The 9,484-nt window shown below is 36.9% G+C and overlaps 2 long non-coding RNA genes across 2 annotated transcripts; one reads left to right on the top strand and one right to left on the bottom strand.

Moving 5' to 3' along the window:
• Nucleotides 1-494: 494 nt before the first annotated feature.
• Nucleotides 495-4,428, bottom strand: LOC138909015 (uncharacterized). Its single transcript, XR_011415515.1, has 2 exons — nt 3,091-4,428; nt 495-2,971 (listed from the first exon to the last, which is right to left on the bottom strand). It is a non-coding gene; the product is annotated as an uncharacterized lncRNA (long non-coding RNA).
• A 614-nt stretch (nt 4,429-5,042) lies between these two features.
• On the top strand, nt 5,043-5,659 carry LOC138910660 (uncharacterized). Its single transcript, XR_011415806.1, has 3 exons — nt 5,043-5,141; nt 5,269-5,355; nt 5,491-5,659. It is a non-coding gene; the product is annotated as an uncharacterized lncRNA (long non-coding RNA).
• Nucleotides 5,660-9,484: the final 3,825 nt, after the last annotated feature.

The raw sequence follows: 9,484 nt of genomic DNA, 5'->3' as shown, positions 1-9,484 counted from the left end.
GGTGGACTGAAGAATCATACGCCGAAGACATTAGAGTGCTAGGCGCATGCTGGGAGACGAGCATATCTTTGCTCATGTCCCTAATTATGAATCCAGCAATTCTTATGCTCCTTTGTGCTCTCAAGGCCGGCATATTCATACTATTTGCTGCTTTGACACTGGGAATGTGCTTTTCAATTTATAAAGTTTTGCCCGAGAAAGATGGCGAAGGAGTTGAAAGGAGTCCTCCTCAATTCGTATAACTTTTTTTTGTTCAGAGATGTAAAAGAATGTATTCTACAGGCATATTTCACTTCAGTTCATCAATATAAAACACAGTCAATTATTGTTGTATTGACTCCCAACTAAGTCGAAAAATAGTGCTAATGGGTGATTTACCTACAAAGATGAAGCAAATTATTGTTGAGGTGTTCAACAAATCAATCGCTAATGATGGGGAAGGCTGTGAAAGCAACTGTAAGTAACAACTAAGTGCTGGATTTCCGTTGCCGTAATAAAGTCAACAATACCAGATGAAGATTGGCAGCAATACCTTATATAGGCTGTTTCTAACAGCTTACATTCATAATCTCCTGTAATTAACAAACTGATTCCAATTTCAGTACTGAAATTTTCAGTTAAACAACTTCATAGATAGTTGAATGACACAAGAAGGAGAATAAAAAAAAGTAAACCAAAGAGATCTTTAGTAAACAGAGATGGTCATATTATAGGAAGCGCTCAGATGATGACTTGAAAAAGCAAATGATTTCTCTAGTCCAGATGCCGGTAACTCATTTATGCTACTGGAGTTATTTAATTTCAGCATCTAATAAGTTAAATACTAAGTTCTGATAATAAATATGAAACTTTATTGGTCAAACAAAATAATATGGGGAATAAATCGCAAACAAGGACTTAATAACACAAAGGACAGACTCAAGAAAGGTTGTTCAGTACCCAAGCGACAAGGCTGAATGCAGAAAATCTTATTTTGCACTTCTCGTTAAACTTGTTCAAATAATCATGAGGAGTCCAGTAACGAGTCTATAATGTAAGATCCCACCCGTCAACATATTTCATCAGAGTGCACCTCAACTGTTCCAAGATACAGGACTGCAAAATAAGAACCTTTTCCTTTCTTTTAGACGTAAAAGGATCAGAATACCCCCTAAAGCATGCTTTCTAAACTTTGACCAACAAAAACACTATCCCAAAGAAATTCAAATTCAAACTGTTCCCTACAACATGTTTAAAAGAGTTGAAAGAAAAGAATGAAGAACTTCAAAGCTACAAAAAAGGAACAGTAGCGAAATTGCAGCTGTAAATTGCTACAACAATTTGAAGATGAAGAAAGAGAAAGCTGAAACTTTTTGGAATTCTATTTTCATTCTAATACATTTAAGATGCTTTTTACAATATATAAGAGGGAGAATTACATTCACATAATAAGCAAAATATCGCACACAAAACTAAGCACATATGTGGCTCACTAACTACCACCCATTTTACCCCAAAAGACTTGTCTAATACAAACCCAAAAAATATCTACTGAAATGTGGTAGTTTCTAGAGAAATCTTAATTGGCTAACAAAAAGAACCAAGAATCGGAAGAAAAGTCAGAGGATCAACCTGAGGCGTGATTTTTAGCACCGTGTGAATTATACATGCAAGGGCAATAAGAGCAACAGACCATCCTGCGAACCAACCTATTGAATTCACACAGCACTAAGTAGCCCTTATGAATTAACCATGCATCTTAACAAAGCAAATAGCATATGCCGGTCTAGACCATCAAAGATTTACCCCAACAACTGAAATCCTCCATTATCTTAAATTAACTACCAATAATCTTCTTTTGCTTCCCATTGTTGACACTTAATGCTAGAAAAATATAAGGACTAGAAATCCAGCATGGTTTAGCTAGGAAGAGTTTAAACTCGTTGAAGCCCACAAAAGTGTCATTTGTCACAGACTTTTGTCACATATCTATTATCTTGTTGGTCAGGAATTCTGAGATGTGCTTTTGGGGGAAGAAAATGTGACAGATTTCATAGAAGAGGACCGAGAAAGCTGGTCTTCTCTCCTTAATTAATCTGAACATAAAGAGATTCAAGAACAACCACTGAACTTCTGAATAATATATTTCTAGCAAAACCATGTAAAGTTGAAGTTGCAGTTAGGCATTAATTATGGTCATATTTCTTGCTACTGCTAAGCATATCTTCAGACCTTGGGAAAAAGCTTACAATTAACTGTAAATCCAATCACAAAGATAAAGGAAATCAAAATAAAAATACAATACATAAAGTAACTCAAAGAGAACAATGCAACCACGTACACAAGAAAGAGATAGCAGGATTGAGCTTTTGGCTAGTCTGACCAAGGCTTTTGTTCAAGTATTATAGGAAAGTAAACTTTTAAAAGTTCATAAGAGACCTACTGAGAAACCGCACAAAGTGACCATCATAGCTGGTTTTTACTCCTTGGCAAGTAAAAGATCTGCTGGAAACAAGTTTTGATAAATATGCCATCATGCTAGATTCATTTTCTGGACAAAATCAAATGATGACAGCAAATAATTTTTTACGCAGAAAAAAGAGAATTCCAACATCAAAAGCTGTGTTTGGCAAGCCTCTTCTAAAGAATGAATCATTAGTAAATTTTCAAGTGCAAAATGAAGATCCAATATTTATTGTTTCCAAAGAGACGAAGGTAGTATAGCTTAGAAGCACCTGTTATGACCTCAATAATTTAATTCACCCAATTAAGCAACTTCATTACAATTAATCAGTTAGAAAAGGAAATTACAATAGAATCTGAACAATGCTGACAAGTAGCACTTCAGACTAACCCAAACAAGTCGAAATAGACTCAGTAACTCGATTAACAATCTACTGCAATTAACTAACTGAAAATGAGTTACAAAGAAAAGAAATGGAACAGTACTTCCATTTTCAGCCGACTCAATCTCCACTCACCATAGATATTCCTGCATAATTTAGAGGAAGGAAATCAGGGAAGAAGACGAAGATAAGAGTGAGAGAGGGGAAGAGAAAATATGAAAAGGAGAGAGAAGGCATTCACGAGGGAAATGGGGAACAAGATTACCAAATTCATCACACCATTTTCCCACATGAAATATACTCCTTGCGAAAGATCTCAGTCATCGTCTTGAAGTAACTGATCCTTGCCATCCACGTGCGCATTAACTGCTAATTCAATTAGCTGTTAATTCCCTTTTTACTACTAACTCCACACTTAGCCAAACGACGCTGTAGAAGCCTCTACTTACCCCAAACTGTGTGGTCAGGCCCTTCCCTCCGTTTTCCTAATTCTTCTCAGACATAACACCCCACCCCTCTTCATAAGCATTTTGTCCTCATGGATGCTGCAAAATGAATCAGCAAAATTGAAACCACTTTGGTGTGGCATTTGACCAGTATTAGAATGAGATGCTCAGTTAATGTAGTGGTGGCAAGTAGGGTGGAACACAGAGAGAAATCCCAATGTACTGTAAAGTACGCCAAGGTGTCTCTTCCATTGACCCCATAACAAAAGGCTTTAATGACACGAACCTTAACCCCATAATGATGCTTGTAAGGCATAAGCAAAGCAACTTTCCGCATATGCAGCAATAATTTAGACACGCCTCCTTCTCTTAACAGCAAGCTCTAATATCCAAATAGGTGAATTCAAGTATGAAATTTTCTTGTCAAGAATAATTTTCCAAATTCACATTTCTGAACCTTCTCAAGCATGACCAAATAAGGATATGTATAAGCAAAGCCGGGCTTCAAGCATTCCAGCACTTTCAACTCATTAGCCAATGTATACTCATCGGCAACAGCAATCACTCCTTCTTTCTATGAACTTCTTTCTAGTCCATTCTTTTCAAAAGGAAGTACAATTAAGTCTTTTCTATCTCCTTCAGTAAACTTCTTTAACTGATATCACAACACAAATACCATGTTAGCTACGCAATTTAGTGACTACGATTGGGCATTAGCTGATATAATAAAAGTAGTCCGCATCTCCTTTCAATAATGAAGGAATCAGAAGTGTACTGGTCAAGTTTCAGACTACTAACGAATATTTCAACCAAAGCGAACATAGTCGATGAAATAGAGAAAGAGTAATAAGAAAGCACCAGTAGCTTCCGCATAATGCCTTGCCCCTCTCAAATTTAGGCTCAAGTGGTGACGTGAGGCAACAAATTCTAATTCTCTGAACCATAAACACAAATAATGATTGTAGCAGCATAGGTTTCCAAGGATATGGCCAGTAATAGCAGTAATCGCCATTGATAAGCAACCAATATAAAGGAGAAGAACTGGAACCTGTGATATATAGTTTGTTCGGAATAGCTTCCAATTTCACCTTCTCGTCTAAAATTGGCAATTTCCAACATTTTGCATAACATCCGTGTGATCTCCCTAATTTGTCAACTCATTAGTGTAATGGAATTGAAATACTTTATTTTAAATGACCCGAGAAGAATCTTTTACTAATTTTGTCAAAACAATATTTTTACTCCTATATTTTACGAGTGATAAGTCAAAATCAAACAGTATTTATTTGGTTTGGTGATAAGTTTAAAAAATTGATACTCCACTGTTTTGTTTAGTTTGGTATTGAACTAAACTGAACCAAACCGATAAATATTTATAATAATATTTTTTTCATAACAGATATTTGTAAGATTTCTTTATTTTATTCATAATTTTGGATCAATCGTGCATTTCTTCCATTGGTTTTTCTTTTTGCTACATAACCCAAATTCAACATCAATCAATTAAAAAGAATGTAAAAAGAACATGTGTAAGGGAATGAGTCGAAAAGAATAAATGTGCAATGTCCAAATTAGGAAATGCAACGTCCAAAGTAGGAAGAATCTTTGTCATATCGTATGAATTGATTTGCATATCCATCTTAAACTAAAGATAGAAATAATTTAGAGTATTTTTGAACCACTTTCTAACATTGAGTCGGAAATCTTGATTTGTACTATAAAAAGATATTTGCAGAACAAATGTAATGCATTGTTTCCGATAGTTGTAAGAGTGACAACAATTTGCTTCTCTCGTTTAGTTTCGATTATAATTTTTTCCAATATGGTCGAGAGCTACGAGTCTGCCAGAAGATCAAACATTACAATTGAGGTATAATTCCTATAGGTTTGGTATATTTGGACATTTCAAATTTACAAAAATGTAAATGCAGTGAAAGAAAATGCGGTTAAAGGCCTCTTTTTGATCCTTTTATGTGATGAAATTTGAATTTTTGTAGACTATTCGCGGAGATCTTTATGATTGTGTAGACATCTACAAGCAACCAACTCTTTTGCATCCAAAATTGGGCCCAGAAAGAATCAAGGTGAAGTTTTGTAATAACATCTTCGTAAAAAATGTATAACTTTACCTTATCTTTAATTTTTAATATTCATGACATTTCCTTGTAAATTTTCATATTCAAATTTTCATTTTGTTCACTACAATATATGCAAAACAGATGATCATCGTGAAGGAGCTTGAAAGACAAAAGGAAGGAAAATCGGGTGGTTTCAAGGCAGAGGAATATTGATAGAATAAGAAATTAAGGATGCCCAATTGGAACTGCGCCTATACGCAAAATGACAAAGAAACAACTCGAGAAAGCTAAACATGCCTCATTAAGCTTGGCTAATGAATACCTCAGATATAATTGGATTGGTGTAAGTCTTCGTTTAGAAATATATTTTCTTGATGTTATCCTATATATAATTGTCGAATAGTTTGAAGGAGTAAAAGAAAATATTGTATTTAGTTTGCAGGAATTAGCATAAAAGCGTCTCCACCAATAGAAAGATTTTTTGGGGTCTCAGCTTTTCTTTGTTTATATTATCCTCAATTAAATGGAACTGGTCAATACAGTGCTGCAACCATATGCTTGAAATAGGGTTAGGACAAAAGCTCGAACAGATACAAGTGGGATGGATTGTAAGTTTCAACTCTTGTTATTTCTTTCTTTTTTTTAATTTTATATATTTAACAAAAAAAGGATTTCACATTATAGAAACTACTCAATCGTCCCTAGTAATTTTTTGATAGTGTTCTTCTCACGTTGGCGTCGTTTATGTTATTATGCTTTTTGGGGTTCAATTTATTATGTGACATTATTTTAAATAATTTATTCCATAATTGACTTTATACTATCATTATTATGTTTAATAAGAAGTTTTTATAGTCACACAACGGATAGTATGACTAAAATCACAAATTTTAAGTGTTTCTTTCTTTCTTATCGTATTTGTTTTCTCCCAAAAGATTATTAAGTTAAACATTTCGTCTCTACATTATTTTTTTCAGGTGCATCCAAGTTTGAACGGTGACACCCAAACTCATTTATATACCTCGTGGACAGTAAGCATATGTTTTTAATTAGTTCTTCTTTTACTTGAATGAGAAATGACTTTATCACAAAATTTCGAAAAATAAAATAATAAACGAATCTTGAAATAGACGGATGGCTATCGAAAAACTGGATGTTACAACACGCACTGTCCGGGATTTATTCAATTAAGTTTATGCTTTTCCAAGGACCTCTGACATAGAAACTAATTACAAAGAGGAAGTGCTTCTCAGGGTCTATCATGTATTATGTTATGCCATGCACTTTCTATTATATATATACTACTTTGTCTTAGATTATGTGTCGTGTTTCTCTTTTACATGCCTCTTAAGAAATATTAGGAAAGGGATTGGACTATTTTACCTTTATTTATCTCTTAAGATATAATCTCTCTTCATTGAATATTTATTCTATTTATGTGTTATTTCCAACTTCAAGAACAATTATTACTAAGAGTAAAAAAGGGAAAAAAAATAATCAGTTTTGTCTTGAATTTCTAAAATGACAAATAATTTGAGACAATTATTTTTAGTAACCACGACTGATAATATGAGACGGAGGGAGTATATATATATAATCGTTGTTTCTATATTTTTCACAAAACATTTTTTATTCGTTCATTAGTATGCCCATATGTCACGACCCAAAATCCTGTCACAGACGTCGTGATCGCACCTAGTCTCTAAGACTAGGTAAGCCGATTTTCATTACATTTCGAAGTTATTTTTTTTAAATAGAAACTAACGGCGGAACAAATATGAATATAACAACCTCCCAAGACTGGTAGTACTGAGTCACGAACTCTAACTGAATACACGAAATGATCTCAAGGATCAAATACCCAATACTGTTTGAATAATAAATAACAGTATAATAAAATGAAAAGACTCCAAAGAACTGCGATGACCAAGCAGCTCCAGTGGAATATCACCAGCATAAGCAATCTTCTCAACCTCTTTGCGCAACTTCTCCACCAACTCCTTAGATGTCTGAGTCTTCCGGATCATCTTCACCTGCTTCCCCAAATCCTTGATAATCCTCACATGTGTATCAAGAGTCTCCCGGATCTTCTTCTGGTCGTCCAGAATCTTCTTTTGGTTTTCCAAAATCTTCTTCAAAGAGTCCTCTACTGATGGAGGTACTTGAAGCTATGATGGGGCTGAAGACTGTGCTGCCACTGCACTGGATATGGCAGTCAACTTTGTGGTAGCTGCCTGCATCCAGTTGTTGAGACTTGATAGTGTCTGTGAAACCCGCAATGCAGTCTGAGGGTAGGTAGAAGATGTGGGCACTGATGGTGGCACTGAGAGGGATGGTCCGGAGGAAGGAGGAGGCATGGCAGCTGCTCCGGCAGAAATACCGGCTGCTGTGGAGGGCTCGGCAACTGACCTGGTGGCCAGTACCCCTGGCTCTTCAGACTGGCCAGTGGAGGTAGTGGCTTTATCCTTGAATTTAGGGTTGTCCGCTCCCTGGAGGTGGTATTATGAGAAAGGCTTTTTAGCCTTCACTTCCACATCAAAATGTCTTGGCTCTACCCCTTGGTCTTGGAAATACTCTATGAGGAAGTTGGGGTAGGGATACGTTCTTTCTTCTTTCTGGACTGCATTGGAAATGTTGTAGGATATCAAGTTTCCTACATTAATAGGATATCTTGCCATGATGGAAGCTACCGATACTGCCCGGGGGAGTGGAAGGATATTCTCATGCTGGCACGGGTAGTGAAAGTCAGTTAGAATTGGGGTTCAACATGTGTTATTGAATTACAGCTGAAAAGAAAGATACTGCTTCTCAGAACAGGGCAGCGCGGACTGTACAAAAGTGACTGCGGCCGCGGACTGCCCATCGCAGACCGCACAACAATGAGTGTGGTCGCATAATACCAATCGCGGACTACAATTGAGTGCGGTCGCGGAGATCCCAGGTTCAGACTACTGGTTCTCTGAAGTTACCTTAGCGCGGACCGCATACTTTTGTGTGCGGGCACGAAAACCCATCGCGGAACGTATAAAATGGAGTGCAGCCGCATAATCGATTTGTTAGGTCCCCGGAGTTTAATTGTGCGGACCGCACAAAATTGAGTGCGGCCGCAAAAACCAACCGCGGACCGCACAAAATTGAGTGCGGCCGCACAAACTTAGCAATGACAAGTGTTTTCAACCTAGGGTATCGCGTACCGCACAATTTTGTATGCGGCCGCATACCCTAGGGCGGACCACACAAAAATGTGTGTGGCCGCAAAATTCAAATCAGAGCGGCACTCAAGTACGATTAATACTAGGGTTTTTACTAATTAAGCATGATTTGTGGCAATTAAAAAATAAAAACTACTAACCCCAGCCCCCATTATGTATTCAAACACTACCCACATGCTTCTAAGCAAGAATTAAGCATCAATTTGACATTTTTGGCATGAATCTAATCCTAGATAAAAAGAAAACTAAAACAAAGAGAAAAGAAAAGAAAAAAATGAAATTAATTCAGTGAAATCAACATACCAATAATGAAATATAGTAGGAAATCAACACTTGATGAATATGGGATGAGATTGAAAACAAGAAAGAGTGCATTGTGCTTTAATCTAGCTTGAGAGGTCCGAGTGTGTAAAGTGTGAATAGTTTCAAAAAGTCCTATTTATACCCTGACCATGTTGGCCCACCGACTTACTTGAGTGCGGCTGCACAATTTTGGTGCGGTCCGCACTCTTTACCTTTTCTAACTCAGCAGCTGATTCGGTGACGCGGTCCGCATAAAAATGGCTGCGGACGCACAATTTGTGCGGTCCGTGAAATTTTGATCGCGGCCGCGAATCCTTAAGGGATTTTGTCAGGCCAAACTTCAGAGGGTTGGCATTTTCCATCTTTCAGTTGTGCGACCGCACACAGAATTGTGCGGCCGCGAAGGGCTTGTGCGGTCCGCACAATTTCACCACTTGGCCAATTTTTGTCTTGTCAATTTCCTGCACTGCACACCCAATTCCTGCATACACTTCACAACCAATTAGTCCAAAACAATGCCTAATCTAACAAGAAAATCAAAAGAAATAAAAACACATGGGTTGCGTCCCAATAAGCGCCTGATTTAACGTCGCGGCACGACGCATGTTATCATCCTTCAT

The sequence above is a fragment of the Nicotiana tomentosiformis genome, chromosome 4, assembly GCF_000390325.3.
Source record: "Nicotiana tomentosiformis chromosome 4, ASM39032v3, whole genome shotgun sequence".
NCBI lineage: Eukaryota > Viridiplantae > Streptophyta > Magnoliopsida > Solanales > Solanaceae > Nicotiana > Nicotiana tomentosiformis.
Note: the sequence above shows the minus strand (reverse complement) of the source record. Positions and strands in the feature narration are given on the sequence as shown.